Below are 6,393 nucleotides of genomic sequence, written 5' to 3' on the forward strand. Positions count from 1 at the left end.
CTCACTTCCAAAAAGATCAGAAGGTGTATTACTTTTCTAAGTAGCATAACTCTGAAAGTTTCTACAGTCTGAGAAGGTGACTGGTGGATGTGGATGTCTCTGAAGCTGAAAGCCTTGTGTATACATGCCCCAAAACACAAATATGCACTTTAGTATGAACAAAACTCTACTTAGCAGCTTAAACTGTAGAGCAGTCTTTTTTAGCTTGTTACAAATGATTATTTGGCTTCATAGTTCACTCTATGTTACAAAACCACATTTATGCATATTTGTTGGCAGGTTACGTTTTCCAGAATCCGGCAATTAAATAAAAGTAGCACTTTGAGAGGAGAAACGCACCATTAATTTGCTTCTCTTTGAATTAAAAAAAAACAAAACAAACCTTTTAAATAAAAAGCATTTGGATGATGAATTTGAAGCAGATGCCAAAGCAATTAGACTTAGGAGCCTGCAGTTCATACTCCTGAGACCAAGCGGTGTGTCCCACTTAAGGCCAGGTTCTTCTGCATGGAAAATGAGATTTATGCACGTGTATTTAACAGATGGCTTGCTGTGACTAACCACGTGTGGGGAGGAAGCTCTCTGTATGGGCTCTCTGTCATTTTTCACCCCTTTATTTTAAGGATCAAAGGCAGGGATACTTTTACTGCAGTGGTAAAGGTTCAGGGTATCCTAACCACACCTTCAGGCAAAACCATATCCAGGGCTCCTTAGAAAGAGGAAGATCCAAACATGTCCCTGTTTCATTTGAGGAGGTCCCCCCTGAAATGGAAACATCCCCTCACCTCTCCCAGTATTTACCCAAACCACCTGTCGCAGAAGGAGTGATGCATTTCACTCGTAGAGAGCAGCAGTGATACATTTATTGATAAAAAAACAGGGATTTAACAAAGTTTGATAGTAAATGCAACAGTGTTTTATCACTATTTGATGATGGCAACACACACTTGGCTATTTACAGCACAGAGGACAGGGTCAGACAGAACTGTCAGGGAGACCCTCCCGTTGCATTGAGGTTTAGAAAACAAGGGGGTTCTTTCTGAACTCCTTCTCAGAGAGGAGTCTAGGTGCGGCTGGATCCAGTCCTAGTCCCAAACTTAGTCAACAGCTTATGTCTAAAGGATTATATATGCACAATCAATCCTTTATATCACTTAGCTAAGCTTTCAAAGTTTAGCATGCTATTGGTCACTTATCAAGGATCTGTTGCAGCAAGGAATCTCTGAATTTTGAGAAATAACCTTGAGAGGTGTCCCTACTCAAGTGGAGACCCTGGCAGTCAGCCCACTGCCGTGCAGGAGAGCTCAAAGGGCTCTTGGGCTGTTCACTATTAATGGGGGTGAGACGATTGACTTATAGTCATATTTGCATATTGACCACAGTACCAGTATCATGGTTAGATGAGTGCATCACTCAAGTTAGCCCTTGGCTATGGTGGTGTTATCTGTCTCCCTGAAACCACATTGAGCCAGATGCAGCCACCATGACTAGATGCACCCATTATGACCACCATGGGTGGTTATTGCTTGGGTAGGATTATGGGAGATACAGGTCAAGTTGGTGGTGGAGCACACCATCACACCACCCCACTGGAGTACACAGCCTTTCTGGCCTCAGCAGGCCACAGCGATGGCTTTAAATCGTGTTCAGAAATGAGCACCCATCACCCTGGAGGCCTTTAATAAATATTGGGGAGAAAGACAATCTCAGGGGGAAAAGCCTGTGGGAGAGCTCCAACACCCCCCACTACCAAGAGGCCTGAGGCCACTCAAAACTTCTGCATTTCTGAAGCAAAGTCACAAGCAACAGGGGAGACGATGGCCTAGCTGGCTGGTGGAGACATGTCAGGCCCAGCACACCTCAGGGAGAAATCAGTTTCAATGTCAAGCAATTAGTTGTATATTCATCCAAGCACTGCTTTTTTTTTTTTTTTTTTTTTTTGTGGAGGGACTGTGGCTGTGCAAGTACTGCAGTAAAAACTAATATTTAACCCTTGCTAGGAAAAAGAGCAGGTAGGCTGAAGATGTTGCAGGGACCCTGATCTCCCCGAGGCTCTTTTTAATGGAACATTTAATTACTTGTAAATAACTTCCTGAAATAAAATCATTTCCAGTTAGGAAAAAAAAAAAAAAAAAAAAAAGAGTTCTGTTGCAGAGATAACGGAAGCTTTCCCCCTCATTTTCTTCTGAGAAAACACCTTTCAGAAAGTAAGGCCATTTTTCTAGCTTCACGTCTAGAAAGGTTCTGTGTGCTGATGGAGTATGGCTCTGTTAGAGCAACTTGGACAGGATGCACACGGACACTCTTTCTACAGCTATGAGTGACTGTAGCAGTCGTGCCAGAATAAAACCCACGTATCTCTATATACAAAATACACACATACCCACAAACATAGCAAGAAACAAAGCAGTTCCTTCAGGTTTTGAAGGTTCATCTTGCCCAGAAGGGTAAAGCCTGACTTGTGTGCAGCAGTCCTTTAACACAAGAGATGGATGAGGCCCAAACCACAAAAAACCTTTTTTATATGTTAGGAGTGCTGCTAATTGAAACAGTTTGCCACATTTCAGCAACATAAATGAAGCAACATGCCATAAGTTTCTAAATACCTGTAAAAGGACTATCATTTTCTCCAGGCTGCATCAGTTTTCCACACCAGAATTCCTCACTTTCAAAGAAAATGCTTACTTAATGGCTGCGAAGCTATACTTTATCAAAAATAAACCAATCACTAAGTTGGATGTAAAAAGCCACACTAAAGGAATTAATGCTACTTTTTTTCTAGTTTCTAGCTTCAAAGTTTTGGGGAGGCAGATTTGCTCCTATCTTTGCGTACGCTGCAGTCTGCAATTAAATGCTGGCTGGTGAAGATGTGCACATGATGAGAGTTATTCAGCATTTTGCTTCCTCCCTGCCCCCCAACAACATTCACATACTTAAATTTATTCTGTGACACTCACAGCTATCCCGGGATAGTTTCTTCAGAGTAACATGACTTTTTTTTTCCTCCCCTTAGGGTCAAGGAGTTGAAGTCTCAATATTAGTCTGGTGTCAACAACAACAAAACCAACTTTTTCTTTTCTTACTGGTGTTCTACAAATTTTCCTCTAATCCAAAGATTAGTAACTCAGCTCTTGATTTATTGGAAATTGCACTAGACTACTCATACGTGCTTAAAAATAAAGCAATTGCTGAGTGTTTTGATAGACTGAGATCATCCAAAGCTCACAGATTCAAGTCCAAGCAGCAAGAATTAGTATCTTCACCTTTGCTGCTTTGGGCAACAAAACCCACCACTTCTCTTTGCTCTTCAAAGGCAAATAACATTCTGACCAGGAGTTTCCAAACTGCTGTCCTACTATGGACCCCCTACCTTTCAATTAACAGTTAATCAGACTTTTAAAATTTTTTTCTTTTAGACAAAGACCACTGCAGGGAACTACTTCAGGATGGCACAATCTCAGTGAAGTTCCAAGTGATAAGTACTTTCATTTACATTCATATTAAGTGAAAATTTTGGACAGTGCCGATGGACCAGCCAGTCCTTGCTGAGCTTCCTTTGCCTTCAAGAGTAGATCTGACTAATTCAGCCAGCAGTTGCTGGGTTCCTCAGTAGTGAGGATTTCAAATATCATTTTCTATGTGCATTGAACTTGCCTCAAAATAAATGAAAAAATAAACAAACAAAGCAGTCAGTATGTACTGATTCCATGCACTTTAACTTAGAACAAAAAATGCTTCACATATTTTCATAAGGGTCTCTTCTGGGCTGAAGGACTAGTCATAAAAAGTACTTTTATGCTATTATCCCTGAAAATAAATTAATTTGGAATTCAATTGTATGTGTCAGTTGGGCGTGAATAAATTACAAACATCACGACCCTACTGAGAAGCCACGGAACCATTTATTTTTATATTGAAAGCTTCAAATATTTTACAACTCTTCTCCCCAATGATCTAAACACATGCCCTTAAAAACAGCAGTTAAGAGCATATCACTGGCTATGTCAGAAAAAGGACAGGCACAGTCAGCAGCATATTATCCGAGCAAACCAGGTTCTCTATAAAAACCCATTTCCATCATCTAGGGTGATGGCATAGCTATCAACAGTCAGACATCAAAATACTTGAGGCTTAGTTTGCACACACACACACGCGCCCCCCAGAAAGGCATACACTAGTTACTCCAGCTGGTAGCATCATTAAGTTTTATTTATTTTTTTAAAAAAATTAAGTCACAACTTTCTCTTAATGAAAAGCAAACTGGAATTTGCACCTGAACTCTTACTCTAAACATACCAAAGCAAGCACAGCAGAAGCCAACCTTAGACTGGAAACAACTGTAAACTAAGGTTTATATTACCATACCAAAAGCTGAGGTTAAAATAGAACAAATAAAAATAACAGTCAACAAGCATCATATTCTTCCTTCAAAGATTGAGAAGTCATGAACAAAAGCCCTACCTCCATTACATTTTCTTCAGTTGGTTAGAGAGAAAGTGAATTAAAAAAATTCTTCTAAGCAACTGCAGAAACTGAGCTGGAAGGATGAGGCAAACTTGAATTCCTCTTACAGACTTCTCATTCCTTTTCAATAAAAGACGAGTGAGAAACATTGACCAGATGAATGCACAACTGGACTACTCTGATAAAAACATATTGTGGCAATTCAGTTACCTGAGAAAAACAGATATCAGTATTGCAGAAATCTTTTTTAAGTTCTCAAACGACATTAAAACGACCCAGTACACTTTGAAATATATGATCCCGGTGACAAGCCAGAGGTCTAGGAATACACATTTCTACATTAAAATTGATAAATATAACCAGGAAAATACCTGAAACAATTAAAAGGCACTTTTAGACAGCACATGTTGTGCTACATGCTACAGGTAACTGAGTCAGATACATTACACTGAATCTTGTGCTGGTCCAAGAAGCATAGTGGTATACACTGTAATATACACATTTGACTGTATAAATAGCCAATTTGCAATGCCAGCATAGTTAACACAGGAAGAAATCCACTTTTTTTTTTTTATGTAAACAGTAAGGTTTCTAGTAAAGACATTTTCATTTTAGACATTATTATATGTTTAATATTATTGCATGCAAAACTGTCTAAAAGTTTCATGGTATCTCTGTATGTTCTTAGGCAAGAAACAGTCACGATAAGACATTTGGAGAGAAATTCTCGAGTCACCAGGTCTAGTGCTGCATGCAAAATTGCAAACATCCTCAGTAATTGCACACCTGGATGCGCCAGATGTTTGTATATAAAAGGCAACTTTATTTGTATACCCGTAGTCCTCTGCATGAAGATCTGACCCTCAAGTTTTAAAAGGCACAGAAAATGAGGGGCATGCTAACTACAGCACTTAAAAATGAAACATTATTTACCTGGTTTCAAGAGGTGGTTTTCAAAGGCAGCTAGATGACTGAAGTATAAGTCCCACTAGAAATCAAGAGCTGTCCCCACCATCATTCCAACATGATTGTTAAATTCAGATTGATGAAAAATAAGTATCTAGGCCTTCCTTATGGATTCACTCTCATACTTTGCATTTCAGAGAAACCACCTGCTGGAAATAATCTGTTTTCTTTACTCCTTTTTTTGATCCTTATTTAAATAACTGTGCATCTCTAATACGTGAAGTGAAACGCATCATTAAACTGCTGGATGAACACATCATTATTTCTTCACTGAATACTTACTCTTAGTTGAGCCAAAATTGCAAGGTATTTAGCAAAATGTAAATGCTACACACATCTGAACAGAAGCGCAAATTGGTTTAGACTTTTGAAACTGTTTTTGTAAAAAGCAAAGAAAATTCAGTCTTTGGTATAGGCTCACACAGTGCTATCCAAGTATTATAACACTAGTTGGAAAATAGAGAAAACCCATAACTTTAGTTCCAAACTAGAAGAGCCAAGCTCACGTGTTCACAGTGATTTACACACACGGAGCTTTTCCAGGGGGCATACATAGTCTTTCACTGCACTTACATAGCCACCAGTATGCTAAATAGGATGAACTTCAAGCAGTAAGTGGTGGAAATGACAGTGTCCCCTTCTTTGCTCAGGCATGAGCAGATCACTTCGACATCTATGCAACCTGGACCTGCCTTGAGACAGTGACATAGCCTACGCCTTCAAGGAGTCACCAACCAACACGCGGGAACAAATGTCTTGTGAGAGAGTAGGCCAGTCCGGACAAAATACTCTCTGCACTCTAAGCTGGCAATTAGGAATGCATTTTCCTGATGTCTTTGTAATAAAAAGCAGGAGCGTACCTTTGCCACCTGTTTCACAACCAGAAATGCATGCAGTCCTGGAGTGTCTCGACTGCTTTTGAGTTTCCTAGACGTTCACTCTGAAACTGAAAGCTATCAACAG

The sequence above is a fragment of the Vanellus vanellus genome (assembly GCF_965231255.1).
Source record: "Vanellus vanellus genome assembly, chromosome: 2".
Classification (NCBI taxonomy): Eukaryota; Metazoa; Chordata; class Aves; order Charadriiformes; family Charadriidae; genus Vanellus; species Vanellus vanellus.